At 35.3% G+C, this 21,119-nt stretch overlaps 1 long non-coding RNA gene across 1 annotated transcript; it reads right to left on the reverse strand.

Moving 5' to 3' along the window:
- Positions 1-8: 8 nt before the first annotated feature.
- Positions 9-21,061, reverse strand: LOC102008109. Its single transcript, XR_260633.1, has 2 exons — positions 20,978-21,061; positions 9-224 (listed from the first exon to the last, which is right to left on the reverse strand). It is a non-coding gene; the product is annotated as an uncharacterized LOC102008109 (long non-coding RNA).
- Positions 21,062-21,119: the final 58 nt, after the last annotated feature.

Genomic DNA, 21,119 nt, shown 5'->3' on the forward strand with positions numbered 1-21,119 from the left:
ACCATATATTAGTATATATTTGAGGTTTTATCAGCCAAGGGATAAGCTCAAGGATATTGCGTAGGTACTTGTATAAGCATTTAAAATATAACTGTTTAAAAATGTAGAAATCAACAGTCTGTTGGGGCTTCTGTCTCTTGAGCCCACAGTTCTAGGATCTGTCTCCAAAGTTGGTCTCCTCTTGAGTTCCAGGAGGCTATTCCACAGTCTGTTCTCCTTGTTACCTGGTGCGAGGAAACCCATAACAAGGGCATCAGACACTCTGGACCCTGGAAACATGCTATGGATTGAACCTAGGGGTTTGTACATACTAGGAGCTGTTAACATTCAGAGATGTTGTCACTAAGGAGTGGAAATGCCTAGACCCTGCTCATTGAAATTTGTACACGGTGTGATATTAGAGAACTGCAGAAACACTTTCTCCCTGGGTCTAGCTGTCTCTGAGCAATACCTGATCACCTGTCTGGAGCAAAGTGAATCCCTGGGATGTGAAGACATAAGAGACAGCAGCCATACATTTAGCTTTCTCATCTGAAATGTATAAACACCAGAGAATTCAAACTGGAGAGAACCCCTACAAATGTGAAGAATGTGGCAAAATCTTAGCAGGGTCTCACACCCTACTTAACAGAAGATAATTCATGCCAGAGAGAAATCCTAAAAATATAAATAATGCTGTAAAGCTTATCCAGTATTTAAGGTTTAGACCACATTACAGAATTCATACTATGTAGCAATCTCATCAATGTAAAGAATGTGGAAAAACTTTTAACCAGTTTTTTTTTTATTTTAAAGATAAAAGGAGGGAAACATTAACAGACATACAACATTTTACAACATATCACAAGCACAGTACAGACAATACAGAGTTACAAACAAAGTGGTAGGGAATTAACAATGGTTGTTGTATAACATATTGATATCTTCAAAGTGGCTTCTCATACCTTTAACCAGTTTTTATAACTTACTCAACATCAGAGAATTCATATAAATTCATATATGGAGTGAGACCATATAAATGCAAATAATGTAGAAAGGTAATCATGCAATATTTAGTCCTTATTCAAAATCAGAAAATTCATATAGATAGGAAACTTATATTTGTAGTAACTGCAAAGGTCTTTATCAAAAATATAAACCTCAGAATAGTGTAATAGGTATGTTGGAAAAAACATGATACAGAGCAGCTAAGCCTTTATTCATATACAACATCTTAATGTATGTAGGAGAGCCGGGGGTGGTGGCACATGCCTGTAATCCCAGCACTCGGAAGGCTGAGGCAGGAGGATCACTGTGAGTTCAAGACCAGCCTGGGCTACAAAGTGAGCTCAAAGCCAGTTTGAACTCAAAAAGACAGAAAAAAAAATGTATGTAGGAGAATTACTGGAGAGAAATCACACATATATGAAAAATGTAGTGGTCTATAGCCAATTGTTATTTAAAAGTTACTGGATAAGTACATGTGCAGTAACCCTCACAAATACTAAAAATTAGTGCAAATGACTCATCTTTGAAGAGATAAAAAATTTATGATAAATCTATGTTTACTACACAGTCTGTTTTTAAAACTGGGTAAAGAACAACTCTGGTATACATCATTGTATCAGAAGAACAAGACTATTTCCTGACAGTTTAATTCTTTTTTTTTTTTTTTTTTTTTGGTTTTTATCCGGTACCGGGAACCGAACTCACGACCTTGTGCTTGCCAGGCAGGCGCTTTGCCGCTGAGCTAAATCCCCAGCCCCTTCCTGACAGTTTAAACTTTATGTTTCTCAGAGAAAATACAGTGGATTTTGAAATAATTCCTTGAGATTATATGTAAAGTTTACTTTTTAGTAAGTGAAAGTGAACAGTTTTTAATGTGTTAGAACTGTTGAGTATTGAATGACATTATTATGCTAGAGACATTAAACTATTTAGACTATTTTATCTTTAAAAACCAAAAATGTAGACATCATTCTTAACTTGAGGGTCATATAAAAATTAGGCAGCAAGCTGGATTTAGCCCACAGGTTAACCCCTGGACAGGTGCATACAGAAAGGAGAAGCTAATCCAGAGACACTTGTATTAATCACCAAGGAGGGGCTGGGGATTTAGCTCAGCGGCAAAGCGCCTGCCTGGCAAGCGCAAGGTCATGAGTTCGGTTCCCGGTACCGGAGAAAAACCAAAAAAAAAAAAAATCACCAAGGAACCTCCTACATTTAGCAAAACTGACCAAACTGGAAAAATCTGAAGCCCCTTTCACTTACATGTCTTACACCTGAGTGTCACTTGAGTGACACAAGATATCTTGCAGATGGCCATTACAAATGAGAGCACTGGAAACAGCCTCTGATATAACGACTGCTCATAGCATGGTGGCTTCAGGTAGTCAGACCTTTTATGTGTTTTAGAGTTCTAAGTATGAGTACACGAGACAGAAACTGCACTGGCCCAAGCTTGGATATCCCACAATATCATTTCTACTCTACTCTATTGGTTGGAGCAATACTAATCTATAGTGACAGAAAGCAAGTTGATGGTCGACTGAAGAAGCAGATGAGTGGAAGAAGCTATGGACTGCAAAGGGCAGGGAGGAACATCTTGACAGGCAGGAAAATGTTCCTGTCTTGGCTATAGAGATATCCTCACAGCTTTACATATGTCTAAATTGGTGAAATTACGAACTTTTTTTTGAGACAGGGTCTCACTATGTAGTTCAGGCTGGCTTTTAACTCACTGTATATCCCAGGCTGGCCTTGAACTTATGACCATGCTCCTGGCTCAACCTCCTGAACGCTGAGATTACGGGTCTGTGCCACCATGCCCGACATATATGTAGCTTATTATACTGAAATTATACTTCTTAGTCAAATTAAAAGATCTACCTCAGCACACAACAAAATTCAGATTCCCTTCATGAGAAAGACCAGCACAAACTAAATATAGAATTCTAACTGTACGTAATAATAGCTACATATAGCATCTCTGCACTGAACATCATTCTGAATGGGGAAAAACTGAAAGCCTTTTATCTAAGACCTGGAATAAGACAAGGGTTTCTACTCTTACTACTCTTATCCAAAAACTACTAGAAATTTTACCCAGAACAGTTAAGCAAGAAAGAGAAGTAAAAGGCATAGGAATAGTAAGAGAGGAAGTCACATTATACTTGTATATGGATGACCTGATTCTACATATAGACTCTATGTAGATTCTAAGTACAGACTTTATAATTCTATGTAAAAACTCCACCAAAAGACTATCATAACTAAAAACAAATGTAGTAAATTTGTAGGATACAAAATCATCATACAAAAATCAGTAGCATTTTATATGCCATTGATGAACTTGCTGAGAAAGAAATAATGAAAGTAATCTCATCCACAAGAGCTACAAAACAAAAAACAGCAAAACCTAGGAATAAAATTATCCAAAGAATGAAATTATGAAACATGACTAGAGAAACTTAAGAAGACACAAAAGGAAAGACTCCCCATGTTAATTTATCAAAAGAATTAATACTGTTAAAATATCCACACTATTCAACATGATTTGTAGACTCAATATAAAATTGACAAATATACCAATGATATTCTACATAGAACTAGAAAAAACTCCTAAATTTATATGGAAGCACAAAAGACCTTAATAGCCAAAGAAATCTTGAATAAAAAGAGCAAAGGTGGGAGCAAAACAATACCTAATTTCAAAATATGTTTCAGAACCATAGTAACAAAGACAATATGGTAGTGGTATAAAAACAGACACACAGACCAGTGGAACAGAATAGAGATTCCAGAAATAAATCTACACATTTATCTAAAGCCAACTGATTCTCAACAAAAGTGCCAAAAGTATATATTATAGAAAGGATAGCCACTTCAATAAATGGTACAGGGAAAACTGAACAGCCGTATGAAGAAGATTGAAACTTGATCCCTATTTTTTACCCTGTAAAAAAATCAACTCAAAATGCATCTTCATCCACCTTATTCAGTAGGTGACACAATGTGACTCCTGGCTTTTCCCCGAAGTCAAAATGACCCTGAAAGGTAAATATTTTGAATCAGTTCAAGACATCCAGGCTGCCAAGACAAGGCAACTAAAGACATTCTCAAAAGAAGACTTCCAGAACTGCTTCAGAAAGTGGCAGGTGGAATGGGATAAACAAGAGGGAGTATTTTGAGGGGTATTCGTGGCAATGTATCTTCCCTGGAATAAATTTTTAATTAAAAATGGACCAAAAACTTAAATTTAAGACTTGAAAGTCTAAAACTACTAGGAAAAATAACAGAAGAAATATTTCAAGACATATAGCCAACAATTTCTTTGAATATGACCACAAAAGCACACACAAGAAGAGCTAAAATAGACAAATTGGACTAGATCAGACTAAATCTTCGGCACAGCAAAGGAAATCATCAATAGAGTAAAAAGATAACCTATTGAACAGCAGAAAATAATTTGCAAACTATTCATCTAACAAAGGATTCAGCATCCTTATTTATATAAGGATATATAAGAAATTCCAGAGTATATAAGGAATTCCAGAAATCTAACAAAAATCTAATTAAAAATGGACAAATTATCCAAATAGATATTTCTCAAAAGAAGAAATGCAAATAGATAATACATAATATTAAAAATTCTAAATATAATTAGCCATCAGGAAAATTTAAATCAAAGCCAGTGTGCTATATTATTTTATTCCAGTCAGAATGCCCATTATCAGAAAAGACAACAAAAAATGCTTATTAGGCATTAGAGAATTCTCTATGGCATTAGTGAGGCCATAGACAAACTCATATATTTTAGTTGAAGTATAAATGTCATTATGGAAAACAATGTAATGGTTCTTTAAAAACTAAAAGTAGATCTATCCTATGATTCATCTATCACATGATTCATATTTACCTACCTTGGGTATATATACAAAAGAAATGAAATCATTGTACCAAAGAGACACCTACACTCTCTTGTTTATTTAAGCACCATTTATAATAGCTAAGATATGGGATCAACCTAGGAAGCTATTGACTCATGAATGGATAAAAAATGCAGATGTATACACAATACAATATTATTCAGCCATTAAGAATAAAATCCTGTCATTTGCTGCAAAATTTGTGAAGCTGGAAGACATTATGTTAAGGGAAATAGGGCAGTCACAGAAAGACAAATACCACATGATTTCTCCAAATGTATAATAGTGATTGCTAGGAGACAAAAAAAAGGTGGATGAGGGGCAGAATACAAGGATGTTAGATAAGCATTGCCAAAACACGGAAGAAATAAGTTCTAAAGTGCCATACCATAGTAGGTTGATGAAAGTTCATGAAAGCCTATTATCTACTTAATGAAGAACTAGAATAGAGGAGCTCAAAGTCTCCACATATAAAGAAATGGTAAGAAGGAAATGCTAAGCATACTGACTTGATCAGTGCATGCTGGATGCATGTGTTGAAATACCACACTATATTCTATTAATATATACAGTGATTACATGTTAATCAAAAAATAAAAATAAAATTTAAAGGACTAGCACATTTAAAAGTACTCTTAAAAGAACTAGTATACGACAAAATTTTTTAAAGAAAAACACTATTAATCTCTGAAGACAGCCTAGAAATAGCTATGCCCTGTCCATTTCTTCTCCTAAGTGTACTAATCAGTTAAGCACTCCTCTCATCGGTGAGGGAGAAGTAGAGAGAAGGACCAAAAGTATTAGGCCAGAATTATTATTTTAGCCAAAGTCCTACATGGAAACATGAAACCAGAGTAGCAGAGGAAACTCCTCAGAATGGCTATCTAATTTAGAATACAGTGTCTTCCTTTAGTACTTAGATACCTAAAATTTCAGAGAAAAATTTTGTGGCAACTACTTTTATTGTAAGTGTTACCATTTAATTAAGAAAGAGTTATTCTCTAATTTGCATTTTGATTGTGTGCTTCCTCAAATTTTTATTGAAGTGCAAAAACTAAGTAAGCAAAAAAGGTAAGAGACTTCCTCATGAGTTTTATTTGCATTCTTTATGATGTTTTCTTTTTTCTAGTTAAAGAAATAAAGACTGCTTTCAAAGCACTCCCAAGTGAACTCTGTTCTTTGTATATAGCCTCATGAGATGATTAAGAAGGTATCAAGGTTTTATTCAATCTGATAGTGTGCTTTGCCAACACTATTCTTTCATTTTACTTAAGTTTATTGATAAAATTTAGGTATACATAATGACCACATTCATTACAGGGAATTTGTATCTCTACATGATTTATCTTGACTCCTCTTTTTTCCCCATTCTCATCCCCTCTTTTCCAAAACCTTTTTCCTCCCTATTCACAAAGCTTTGTTTTCATTTTATCCTTCTCTCATTTTTTCTTTTCCTTCTTTCCATTCCCCACTTCCCTCATTTCCCTTTTCCCTTTGTACAGTTTCTTCCTATTTCATGATATCTATTTTAATGTTCTTATTTACATTTTTAGTTTCTCACACCAGAGAGATAATGAAACATTTGCAAGTGTGCCCAATTTATTTCACTTATGTTATGGTCTCAAGGTCCATCCATTTAGCAATAAATGTCTCCATTTTATCTTTCTTTATGGAGTAATACTCCATTATTTAAAAATCCACATTTTTAACCCATTCATTGGTTGATGGACAGTTGGGTTGTTGGCTATTACAAACTGTGCTGCTATAAACCATGGGTGCACATATATCACTGTGATATCATGTTTTAATTCTTCCAGAACAGGAATAGGTGTGTCAAATGGGACTGCTAATCCTAGTTTTTTTTTTTTTTTCTTTTTTTCAGGAATTTCCACAGTGGTTGCACCAGCCTAAACTCCCACAAACAGTAGAGAAGTGTTCCTTTTTTCCCTATAACCCTGCCAGCATTTGGGACCTCATCTTATTAAAAAGCTTTCACATAGCAAAAGAATCACCCACAGAGTGAAAAAGAAAAACTTCAGAGTGGGAAAAAAATTTATGCCAATGGTTCTTCAGACAATGGACTAATATTTAGAACATATAAAGAACTGAAAAAATTCAGACCATCCAAATTCAAAGACCCAACCCAGAAATGGACATCTGAGACAAACAGATATTTTTTAGATGAAGTACAAACAGCAAATCAATATATGAAAAACTGTTCAACATCACTGGTCATTCAAGAGACGCGAACTAAAACAACGCTGAGATTCCATCCCCCTCTAGAATGAATGGCTGTTATCAAGAAAACAACTAATAACAAATGCTAGCGGGACTGTGGAGAAAAAGGAACATTGGACTTTACGCCACGCAATATAATGCATAAGTACTTTGCTGATATTATTATTAACTTTTTATTTGGAATGACATTTTTGTTGTTGTTTTTAAATCAAAATGCTTCTTCTCAGTTTATTGTCACTTAGGTCATGATTTCCAATGTCATTTTTTTCCCTCCCAAGAGTGATTTTATTTTACTGTGGTAAGAAAAAATACACAGCGAAATATTGTCATCTTAACCATTTTCAAGTGTACAGTTCAGATGTGTTAAGTATATTCACATTGCTAGAAAACAAATCTCTAGAAATTTTCCATCATGTAAATCTGAAGCTCTACACATAAACAAGCAACAAATTCCTATTTCTCTTCCTCCCAATTCTTATAATCAACTATTCTGCTCTATGTTTCTATGAATTAACTAGTTTAGATACCTCACTTAAGCAAAATCATACAGTGTTTGCCTTTTTGTGACTGCTTATTTAGCATAATTTCCCCCACGTTTCATCCATGTTGTAACATGTGACAGGATTTTCTTTCTTTTTAAGGTCCAGTGTGATTCTTATTGTGTTAGCTTCTGGAAGCAGCTACACTAGATCACTATGTATAACTTTATGTCTGTCATTGATTATGGTTTTTCTCATGTTAGTATTTTTAAACTTTACTACTTTTTTCCCTTTGGGAATTTTTTTTTTTTTTTTGGTCATTTTGGAGACAGGCTCTTGCTATGCAGTTCAGGCTGGCCTTGAGCTCACTTTGTAGCCCAGGCTGGTCTCGAACTCGCAATGATCCTCCTGCCTCAGCCTCCTGAGTGCTGGGATTACAGGAGCGTGCCACCACACCCAGCATGAAAATGTTAATGAAGAAAATTAAACAAAAAAGTAGAAGTCATCCTGTCTTCTTGAACATTAATACAAGTATTCTTCCGATTTTAAAAAATTATTTTAAGTCAACATCTAATGAATTCACCAGTATAGTTAAATTGAAAATTGAGTTCATTCAAATTAGCTCTGTTAGTAACAGGTAGAAATATTATAGCAGTAATATTCATCTATCTATACCACATGAGGCCTGATCCATTAAGAATATTTAACTGCAATCACTTTTATCTTTAACTCTCCAGGTACTATGAAGTTATTCACATTTAATGTATAAAAATGATATGTGTAAATTTTACTTTAAAGACAGAGGACAACTTACAAAGAAAGCGCACTTACTGTTATGAATAAAGGTCATTAAAGCGTTCACTGAACCACTTTTTGAGAACTCATTATTATGTGCCAGACACCCAGAAAACAGGTATAAATGGAGTCTACCTTAAAGAGTTCCAAGTTTGGTAGAAGAGCTAAACAAGTTCACAGTAATTTTGAAACAGTGTAATAGAAGTAAATACAAGTTAACTGTGGAACAACACAAGAGTAGCAGTTTCTCAGCCTCAGGTGGAGGAAGGTCAGAGAAGGAAGGTCAGAGAAGGAAACCTAGGTTTGATCACCTAGAGACACTTGATTTAAGTCTTTACAAAAGGAGCTTGCTAAATATGTGAAGAAAGTAAGAAAGTATTCCAGGCAGAGATGATTAAAGTAGCTTTACAAGTAGACTGTATCAGGAGGAAAAATTTTTAAAAATGTTTAAAGATTTCCTTATGTTTAGCTACAAATCATAAGAGGTTCATGTCTTTAATACATGGAATTATCTTTGTATTTCTGCAATAAAATCTATATGGCATATATAGATAATATATTCAACTTTAAAACACTACTATGTTCAGTTTGCTAATATTTATTTTAGGGTCTTTGCATTTATTTTCATTATTATGACTGGCTTATATTTGTTTTGCTCTATTCCTCATTAATTGGTATAATGATTATGTTAGCCTTATAGAATGAGTTACATTTTCCATCCTTTTTAATGTTCTGTAAATAACATTACCCCTAACAGTTCTCGTAGAATCTATGTTTAAAAGCATCTTGGCCTGGTGTCTTTTTTGGAAAATTTCACATTTCTTCTATATTGTTGGTTAGTTCAGGTTTTCTGCCATTTCTACTGAATTTGTACTTTATATTTTAGACAGTATATTTAATAAAAATCTTCATTTTATTGATAGATTAAACTTTGAATATTCTTACAATTTTAAATTTTTCCTTTAGACATTTACAGTCTGTTAATTCTATCATTTTTTGCAGTTTTCATCAGTTTTATAAGAGGATTATTTGTTCCTTTAGTATTTTCAATGAATCAAATTTGATTTTATTCATTTTACTTTACCTTTCAATGTATCAGACACTCATTTTCTGTTTCATCATTCAGCTCTAAATAACATAAAATTCTGAACCACCAATGGAAAATTTCAGCAATTCACAAAAATGAGGAATCTACCAGAGGCTGAAATTTCAAAGTTTAGTGTTTACTGAGTCTGTACGCCATAATCAAAATTAATACAGTGACAACCAGTAACAATAGAAAAAAATTTTCATTTATTAAAACAGTATGTAAAACATTTAACAAAATCATATGAAACATGAAATGTGTATAGAACCCACTTAGATGGTAGGTAGTATTTGTATGGTACTTTTATGTACCAGAGACTGTTTTAAACACTTTATGTAAACTAATTCATTCAATCTTCACCATAGCTCTAAAGGCACTATTATTATCATTTCTTGTATTACAGGAGGTGAAAATGAAAGGTGAAAGAAAAAGGTCACAAAGCTACTAACTGATAAAGCTGAGTTTGGAACCAATGTAGTTTGATTTTAGCACATGTGCTCCAAAGCGTGTGCGTGTGTGTGTGTGTGTGTGTGTGTGCGCGCGCGCGCATGCACATATATACACACAGAAAATTGTAAAATTGTGAGAAATGAGAGGAAACTTGAATAGAAATCATCTCATGTTCTCTGATTTTGCACGCTTTCTATATTAAATGGTGTCAATCCTCCACATTAATTTACAAATTTTATGCCATCTCAATCAGAATCCCAGCAAAACAAGTATGGGGTTTTGACAAAATGTTTTTTACATTTACTTTTAGGAACGCTGGATGTGGTGGCACACGCTCATGATTCTAGTACTTGGGGGAGGTTGAGGCAAGAAGATTGCTATGAATTCAAGGCCACCCTGGGTTACACAGTGAGTTTGAGGCTGGCCTGAACTGTACAGTGAGACCCAGTTCTCAAAAAAGAAAGAAAGAAAGCGAGAAAGAAAGAAAGGAAGGAAGGAAGAAAGATTATTGAATAAATAATCTGTGATGGTGGGTGATAATAATCCATGATATTTTTAAAAATTCAGCTTCCAAAGAGCTTGACACACCAGAAGTTAATATTTTATTATCAAATCAGTGGTATTAGTGCAGGAGTAAACCATCAATAGAACAATTTTTTTAAAAATATGAATTTAGCATATAGGAGTATATGATAAAGATGTAATTTAAAATCAGAAGAGGGAACTAGTGTTGGGAAAACTCACCAAACCAATAAACTAATATAAGAATAACATTAAGTTATAAACATATTTCACTCTCCAATACACACAGTCCTAGTGATTCTCAATATAAAGGATGATATGACAAAAATAGAAGGAAATACATGTGAATATTTATACAGTCTTACAGATGAAAGTGGCTTTTCTAAACATGGACCTAATAGTAGAAATAAAAAGGAAAAAGATAAATTTCACTACATAGAAATGAAAAACAAAAAATGAAAACTTGTTTCCCCAATTTTCTTATTATCCACTGACTTTAAATAACATAAAAAATTGTTTGTTATATAATGTTCTTAAGTGGATAATACAGACCTCAACATAATATTGCATAAGATGTTTTATTAGAATGGAATGGTATCAGGTTAACAATATCCCTTAGTTATTACATATTGATCAAGTCTGCAATCTCCCAAATGAGTGTACAGTGAAGGGTAAATAAAAGAGGCAAATGGATTTATTTTAGGGCTCCATAAAGATCAAAGCCCTCTCACTGAATTTGAGATTCTTTCAGGCTAAGACCAAGACCTTCTTGGGCAGCCCGTATTTATTTTGTTATCAGAAGAAGGGAGGACAATACTCAAGAAGGGTGGGAACAACTCAAGGACTTCTCCAAGTAAGATATTAAGTTAATCCACCCAGGAGTGAGATGCCTGAGGCTACAGTCTTTATGTGGTTGAGGTTGGATCCAGGTATCCTTGGTTGTGATCTTGTTTTACCTTCTGAGGCTTCACCCACCATTACAGGCCTCAGTAGGGATCAGTGATTCACAGAGGTTCACTTACTATGAGTCTACCACCCATCTCCAGATGAGGAGCCTAGGCCTTGGACAGACTCACAAGTAAACATGAAAAGCCAATTGGTTAATTTAAGTCCTGCTCAAAGCTGGACTCCATCAGAAAGGTTTTTCTTTCTCCCTAAAGGAGCAATAAATAGGTGAGTCACATCCTAGACCTGACCAATAGATCCCTCAAAACCAGTAGATCTCTTGTAATTCTCAACCTGAAAGAATATGTTGTTAAGACACACATACTGATTCAACATTTACTCAATAACTACTACAATCAAGGTATAAAGCTAGGCTATATGGGGTAGGGGAGACAAAATTCTGAAGCTGTACATTGGAGCTTGAGTTATCCTAAAGACTTGTGCCCTTGGGCAGAGCATTTAACTTTTCTGAGCCTGTTTCCTTAGCTGTTAATGAAATATAATAATTCCTTAGAGAGTTGTTATGAAGATAAGAACAAAATAGCAAACATTTATTAAACTCCTACTCTTTGCCGGATTAACATATGAGACTTATTGTAAAAAGCTACACAAAGCCCGCATAGTGGTCCATGCCTGTAATCCCAGCACTCAGGAGGCTGAGGCAGGAGGATTACAGCAAATTCAAGACCTGTCTGAGTTACACAGTGAGTTCAAAGCCAGCCTGAACTACACAGCAAGACCTTGTCTCAAAAAAACACAAACAAAACAACTGCTACACAACAATGTTGTTATTGTAACAAATTTACTGCTCTGAAAGAAGAGTAGAGAGAGCAAGGGCAAAAAGAGCAAATAAATGTTTGAAAGTGAAAAAATCTCTACCAGAGAACTAAAATTTGAAAGGATCAGACATCAGAGAATTCATCTGGGAAACTTCAGTTGGGTTTTGGAAAATGAACCTATAGAGATATGGATATGTGTGAGAAGCATCATATAGACAGAGGGTATTACATGAAGGGGAGTAAGTGGAAGAAAAGAAAGCAAAGAGAACATTCAGAGAATAATAGTAATATGACAACAGACTGAACTGGATGAAGGCCAGAGGTACCTGGAAAAAGTCTGGAGCCAGATCACAAAGTTTTGAAGGCCAAGCCAAGAAACTGACTTGATTGCTCAGGGGATGAAGTGTTGTGTAAAAGCACAGATGTCTATACTTAGGGATAAGATTGACCTGGGTTTGTATTCTGGCTCCTTCTTGGCTGTATATTTTTAAGTTACTTAATCCTTCTATATAATTGGCATACTAATACTAATTTAAGCTCCAGGTTCAGGACCTTGTAAAGTGAAGATGTCTAGTATGTCATAGCTATTGTGTATAGGCATTGGTTAACTTCTGAAAGATTCTGATGAAAGGTTTGGTCACATTCCAAAGACTACACCACCTTGTAGAATGTGAGGGGGAAAGAACAGCTCAGGATCGAGGTAGTACATCAACCTGGGGATTTAGCTCAGTGGTACAGTGCCACCTGGCAAACATGAGGTCCTGAGTTTTGATTTCTGGTACAAATTAAAAAAAAAAAAAAAAAAAAAAAACAGGTAGTAGATTAATAGGGAATAAGGAAGTTAAAAAGTAGAAGGATCAAAATAAGCATTTTAGAGAATATTTTAGCATTGGATATAATGAAGCACTCTTTAGACACAGAAAAGCTATTTTTTTATATGGGACAGAATAAAAATACACATGAGAGAAAAACCTAGGAAAGAGTTGAGTGGGATTAAAACAATGAATCCAAGAGGAATGTACTCTGCCTGATCTTATCTGGTTTATGCTACAATACAGAATGCATTTTTATTGGTCATATAATTAATTACAGGAACAGGAGAGTGTAAGTATTAAAAAAATAATCATCTTAGAAAAAAAGAGGATATTTATCCACAGAAAGAAGAGAGTAAGAAAGTGCCAAATGAGACTACTGGATATTCTGAGAAGAAAAAATAAATAAACTTAATTTCTCATTCAAGGGCCGGGGATGTAGCTCAGCAGCACAGTGCCTGCCCAGCAAGCGTGAGGTCATGAGTTCGATTCCTGGTACCAAAAAAAAAAAAGGGGGCCGAGGATATAGCTCAGCGGCATAAATATCTACCTGGCAAGCATGAGGTCATGAGTTTGATTCCTGGTACAAAAAAAAAAATTTCTCATTCAAGTAGAATATGAAGTCATCCACAGGAAATGGGTAGATTTATATGACAAGAATAGTATGGGAATCATTAGTTTAAATCAAGATTTCTCAACCCTGTCACTGTTATTTTGGGACAGATAATCTTGGTGTAGAGGTGACAGGGGTAGGGGCTGTTCTATTCATGTTGACTGGTTAGCAGCATTTCTGGCATCGGCCTATTAGTTTCCAGTAGCATCCCAGTTTGGATGAACAAACATGTCTTCAGAAATGTTCCAATATCCCTTACGGGGAGAAAACAATGTCCAATTGAGAACTACAGGTCTGTACTTTAAAAGTGCCTCAACTGAGATTCACTAGTGTGACTGATGTTAAACTTTAAGGGGACATTTATAAATAGATATACTGTCTTAGTTTAAACTATTTCCCACACCTAGAACATGGCTGGTACATAGTGACTTCTTTTACCCTCTATAGTGAATGAATGGAAATGATGATGAACAGTTGGCATTGAGGGCCTAAGCTAAAGTTGCATGTATTTGTAATAAAGCAAAGAAGCCTAATTTTGTGGTTTTGTCATTTTCTCCAAAAGTGATACAGAGTACAAGTGCAGAATACATGGAAGAAACCAGGAAGCCAGAAACCAATGGAGCAGCCTATTTTAATGAAGTTGGCCAATAGGGTCGGATGTTAATTCTCCTTTTTCTGTCTCTGTCCCACTCTCTGCTTTTTCTCCTGTTGTACATGCTGATTGTGTCGTAGGTGCTCAGTAATTATTTCTTAAATTCATTCATATTCTTAGGTGTAAGACTGGGCCTAAATTAAAAATATAAAATGATGGGATTGCTCTTTCACAAAATATTTTGATTTATGGGAAAGCCTATCCTAAGCTTTCCATAAAATTATTTTTCTGCATATGGAATTGTTATTAATGTAATGTCATTCTTCTCAAACTTAGCTCAGTGCCCCATCTCCTCCATTTTTACAATGTAATACATGAAAGAAATCAAGGGCATCTCAAACAACGTTAAGAAAAAGAGAAATACCAGTTTTCCCATGTGTTATAAGGATAATATTGGCTATTCTGAATATTTGAAATATTTGTTGTAAGTTATTCTAGTTTGCATTTGCAAATTTAGACCTTTGGATTTTACTTCTGTTGCAAGTTAATTCATTTTTCTTTGGTAGAGTGGGCTGAGTTATTATAGCTTTTTTACTTGAAAGAATTAGATTTCTTGTAGGTATGGTTAATCTGGTGAAATAGAAAAACAAGTTATCTGATCCATTATTACTTCTCATCTCTGAGTAATTTGTCAAAATAATAAAGCATTATTTCTTTTTTCATACATACTCTTTTGACATTAATTTCTTCAGGAAATTATTTATGTGAATGTTTCACTTTCTCTAACACATTCAGAGTAGAATCCATTTGTTTTCCCTAACTAGCACATAATACGTGCCTAAAAATAATTGAGTAAATCTGAAGTCAAAAGTCATTGGATAGAAGTCAAAAGACCTGAGTGCTAGACCTGTTTATGTAATTTTGGACAAATCATTTAACTTTACTGAACTATAAAATAAGAAAAGTTTTAGGGTTTAATATAAAAGGTTTAAAGAAATTTTTAAGTGTAGAGTTAGCCTTTTCATTTTCCTCAAAAAAAAAAAAAGGGTGATTCAGCTATTCTAGCCAATGGGTTCTTCTAGGTTATAGAATCAAGTTCAAATATGGGTAAAATTTTCACTTAGTAGAATCTTAGCTTACGTGAATTTTTCAATGTGCATAAAAGATCTAGTATCATGTCTAGATCTGATTATGAGATGCCTCATAATCAGAAAAACATGGAGGGGTTGAACATGTGAGAGAAAGTAGGCATGTTTACAGAGGCAAATGTTACATGAACTAGGCTACAATAATATGTTCATATATTTGAAAAAAGCTTAACTACACAAACAGAAAATGTTAGTTTTCCCTTACATATTTGCACAAATGTTTTACACACAGGTGCTGCTAATCACTGGCTAGGATCTGAGGTTCCTCTAAAGAGATGGTGGATCTCAACTTGGCCTGTGTAATTCCTCTATATATCTTTGCAGAAGAGAATTTCAGGATGTATCAGTAAGAGGCAGAGATTGATTTACTAGCAAAATTAGAAAGTACAATCAAATTGGGAAGGGACTCCTCTCTGATGGAGAAGAGCAGACTGGCCTGCCAACCAAGGGAAGGGGAAAGCTTTTATGGGTTGCTGGGGTGGGCTAGGGTCTGGCTGATCATTATTTCAGTTCTGGTTTTGCAAATGGCTCCAGGGAAGCCCTATTTATTATATGAGGGGGCAACCCCTCTCCACAGGATGACTGCTCCTGCTTGGGGACAGTTTCACTTTAATGGAGGCTCCCCTGAAATTTAAGGTGACTGCAGTTTTAGGAGAATGACTGGAGATGTCTAGGCACCCATTTGAGGAGGTAAAAGGTGTCCTTGGTCTTGAAGAGGAAGGAAATACATGATGTAAAGTTAGGGTTAATCAACCCTGTATTACCAGTTTTAGACAGACACTCCTTAATGATTAACATGTCTATATGCAGAGCTGAGCAAGGATTTGGCTTAAAGTTTTAAAGTAATAAAGGAGGCAGATGCAAAAGAAAGGCAAAGATATCATGCTTTTTAAAAAATCTTTTCTGTGGGGGTACTGGGAATTGAACTCAGGACCTCATACTTGCCAAGCAGGCACTGTGCCACTCAGTTATATCCCTGGCCCAAAGATAGTAAGCTTTATCCTCCTTTTAGTTACCTACTGGGCCTCTGTAGGCCCAAGTGAAGAATCATTGTTTTTTTGTTATTAGCAAAAGAAGCTTTTAAGTCCCTGATTGTCTCAGAAGAAAATATAGATCAAGCTTTTAGTGCATGACAGATTAAAGGTTCAGGACTTTGTCTGTCCTCTGTCCCTCTGTGAGGATCCACAACAATTTTACTTTCTCATCTTGTTCATTTTTGGAGACTCTACCATGAGAGCATCTTGGTTTTAGTGATGCACCTGCTTCTTGAAGTCAATAAGCTTGTGTGGGAGAGTTAGGAGATAAGGGAAGAATATACACCACACTTTCAATGAATAACAGGTCCTGAGGTAAGGTCCAGACGTGCCCTTGTCCTTTGTTCCCATGGTGGTCTCTGTTTCTTTTAGCAATAATTATCTAGTTTAGTTGGCTTGAATATGCTGTGCTAAAATGTTTGTTCTCAATCTAGTGATGCAAAACAGTCCCTTAATGATCAAAAGATAGTACAGGAGGCTACACCCATAAATTAGCATCCACAAAACAATAAATTACTTATGCAACACATTTGTGCAACACACTTTTCATTCCATACATCCAGATTTTCTGCATGTTCTGGTTCTTTCTGGCCCAGTCTGGCTGCTCACTGCAACAGGCCAATTAAGTCAAGAGATAGGTGTTAACGCAAGGAAGCTGTTTTATTTTTTAAGCTGGATCAACAAGAAAAAAGGAGGACTCTTGTCACAAAATCCTTTTGGGTTGGGGTGCCCAGGGGCCCAAAGGGTTTTTACAGGAAGGTTAAGGATGAGCACATGGGAAAGTTCACACATTATGTGGGGGGTTTTGTCATCCGAGCTATATGTCTCCTTTCTTTTTCATTGGGCAGAGTATCACAATGGGATTCAATCTCCTACAGCTAGCTCTTGTATTGTCTTAAAATAGACATATTTTAAAAAGCATTAGGCCAATAACCACAGTACTGTAAGATGATTAATAGCCCATGACCTCAAGAAGATTGCAGTCTAATGGGTGAGGCAGAGTACAAAGTAATTACGTAAAGCAAGAAAACTGCCCACAGTAGTATACTGACAAAAACTGTAGGAGTGACAAACAATAACAACTAATTCTTGCCAAGAGTATCAGTAGGAGGTGGAAAATCTCAATTGAATGTTAGAATAAATAAAGTTTCAACATGTGGTCAGAGTACAAGATAAAATAGCAGGAACAAAAAATTAGGAGTAGGAGAATCTGAGAAATAGTATTCAGAGAATGGCTAAGGGTTGAGGGTTCCAGAGGAAATGGGATTCCAGCTTTTAAATTAGAGATTCTAGATTTCATGCTATGGGTTATTGACTGCTCAGAGTGCGAGCATAGAAGTGATATTCTCAGTTGTTTTAAAATATCATGCTGTTCAATCCAAAATGGGCATCTGAGATGAATATACACTTCTCAGATGAAGAAATACTAATGGCAAATAAATATATGGAAAAAATGTTCAACATCATTGGTCATTCAAGAAATGCAAATTAAAACAACACTTGAGATTCCATCCAACCCCAGAAAGAATGGCTATCATCAGGAAATCAACCAATAACAAATGCTGGAGGGGTTGTGGGGAAAAAGCAACCCTTCTCCACTGCTGGTGGGAATGTAGACTGGCGAAACCACAGGAAATCAGTGTGGAGATTCCTCACAAAATTAGAACTGGAGGTTCCACTTAACCCAGCTATTCCCCTTCTGGGTATTTTCCCAGAAGAATTAAAAACATCATCCCACAGCGATATATGTGTACCCACGTTTATAGCAACACAATTTGTCATAGCTAAACCTTTTTTTTTTTTTTTTTTTTTTTTGTCTTTTTGAGACAGGGTCTTGCTATGCAGTTCAGGCTGGCCTTGAGCTCACTTTGTAGCCCTGGCTGGTTTCGAACTTGCAACAATCCTCCTGCCTCAGCCTCCTGAGTGCTGGGATTACAGGTATGTGCCACCACACCAGGCTGTCATAGCTAAATCTTGGAAACAACCCAAATGCCCATCAACTGAGGAATGGATAAAAAAAGGTGTGGTATTTTTATACAATGGAATATTACTCAGCTATAAAAAAGATAAACTCAAGGCTTTTATAGGTAAATGGATGCAACTAGAGACCATACTTATAAGTGAAGTAAATGGACCCACAGGTGTAAACACTGTATTATCTCCCAAGTGTAAGAAGCTGAAAGTAAATAAAACCCCAAACATACAATAGATATTGTGAAAGGGAAAGAAATTGCTCAAAGGAAGAAACAACTGGGATGAGGGAAAGGAAAAAAACAAAGAAGGGGTTAAAAATATATATATAAAAGGATAGGGCTGGGGATGTAGCTCAGCAGCACTAGCGCCTGCCTGGCAAGCACAAGGTCCTGAGTTCATTTCCTGGCACAAAAAAAAAAAAAAAAAAAAAAAGAAGAAGGATAGCTGGGATAATTGTACTGCTGATGTCTAATAGTTTATTGTAACCACTGTGAAATTATCAATATGTAATACAACCACTGTTAATTCCCTGTCACCTTATTTGTAATTCAGTATTGCTTGTACTATTCTTGTGCTACTTTATAAATGGTTGTCTGTCTCTTAATATGTTTTCATTCTTTTACTTCTAAAATAAATAAATAAGCAAAGGAACAGTTACTGCTTAAATTTTTTTGACCAATTTTGCATGCTTATATCTGGTAATCGGAACAACTAAGTTGTAATATGTAATATAACAACCATTGGCAAATTCCTATCATCTTTAGTGAAGCCCTGTATATTTTCTAATGTTTTTCTTATTATTTTTTATTCTCTTTAATGGTTTGATAAATCATGCATTCTTACATCTGGAAATCTGAACAACTTTTTGAAGATAACAATATGTTATATAACAATCACTATTAATTCCTGTATCATTTTTACTGTTTTTGCTTTGTTTTGTTTTTGTCTGTTGTTGTTAATTTCCTTTTACTCTCCTTTTAAAAAAGAAAAAAATAAAATATCATGCTGGCAACAATGTTTAGAAATGTCATTTAGAAATACACTCTTGGGTGGAACACTTTAAAGAAAAGCAAGGCAATGATTACTATAAAGTCAGGATTATAGTAATCTCCAGAGCGAGAGAAAGACTTCCTCTATGGAAAGTTGTGATTAGAAAAGGAAACACACACTTTTCCATTTCTTGCAATGTTCTGTTTCTTCACTGGAGTGGAAGTTTTATGGGTGTTTTTCCAACAAAGATTTAAAAATTGCCCATCAATTTATGCAGTTTTCTACATGAACATTGTATTTTGCACTTTCAACTACAGATATATAAAGAAATATGAGTTCTTTAGCCACTGCTCTTTTTCATTCTTTCTTCAATCCTGCTGTTTGAAATATAAATATAGTACTGCCACCAAAGACCATGAAAACAAGGATCACATTAGAAATCGTAGAACAGCGAAACAGAAGGAAGGTAAGTCACGTAGGACTTTGTGGAAACAAAGCTACTATATCAGTCCTCAGCTTCTAACCTCTGGACTTCATTTACACAAAGAAATATATATTACTTCAAATGACTTATTATTAAAAAAAAAAACAAAAAAAACAAATGACTTATTATTTATACAGCCAAATTTGATTTTAACTGATATGCCTATATAAAAGATCTTCAAAGGACAAAGTACCCACTAGAAAAGATGTATGCTCTCTCACACACACAAATATTCATATATATATATACACACACATATATATTCATTCACATTCATATGCATATATAATTAGGCAATTCATGAAAGAAATCTAAAGGATTCATAAACATCTAAAATGTGTTTAATCTCAGCAATAACCAGAGAGTTGAAAATTAAAATGAGATAGAGTATTTCATGCATCAGACTGGCAAAAGTTTCTGAACAGCCATATATCCAGTTCTGTTGTGTATTAAGGAAAATGATCCCTCTCGGCATTGTTAACACAAATTGCTATACAATTCTGGAGGGTAAATTGGAATATTCATTAAATCTGAAATGCTCTTACAACTTGAGTCGTATTCAAGAGCTTACGTCCAAGAATCTTATTGTGACATTATCTGTCAAGGCAAAAACCTGGAAGCTGGCGTTTCACACCTAGTATTTCAATAATCACCGGAAAGACAGCCATGTGTTAGTAAAATAAATACTGCATGCTGCTTCTTGCAATCTCTTGGGAGGAGTTCAACGCTAGGAAGGAGTTCATTGCCAAATTGTAATAATGAGGCCAAGAATTAAGAAATACAGAAAAAGGTCTAGTAACTCTTAAATGTTAGGGTGTGGTTGTCAATCAAGGTATAACATCCCTGTGTCCCAATTCAAATTTAACTTCCTGGTTCTCCTCAAATGTTTCTCTTAGCCAGCCTCTCCCTTTTGCTTTCCTCCTTCCCTGAATCCGTTTGACGGTGAAATCTGTCAATGTCACACCTCTAGAGAGCTTTTGCCCTCACCCTCCCTCTGATCCTACCGCACTTGGTTAGGACTGGCTATAACGTAGCATTTTGCCAGTTCTTTTCTATCCTTCACACTCAGTTCCGTCTAGCTTCCCATATGGTTCTCCATCATCACATACTACAGAGGATTTTATTCACCTTCAAGGACCTCAGCTCCGACCACGCAGCATCCTTTGGTCCATACGGCCAGGGAGCTCTATACTGTGGGATGTGCTAACGAACGTGGCCGGAACTTGAGGGGCGGAGCTTCGCTTCGGCCAATAGAAACGTGGCCTTCAGG

Source organism: Chinchilla lanigera, unplaced genomic scaffold (assembly GCF_000276665.1).
Source record: "Chinchilla lanigera isolate Chin_1 unplaced genomic scaffold, ChiLan1.0 scaffold00018, whole genome shotgun sequence".
Classification (NCBI taxonomy): domain Eukaryota; kingdom Metazoa; phylum Chordata; class Mammalia; order Rodentia; family Chinchillidae; genus Chinchilla; species Chinchilla lanigera.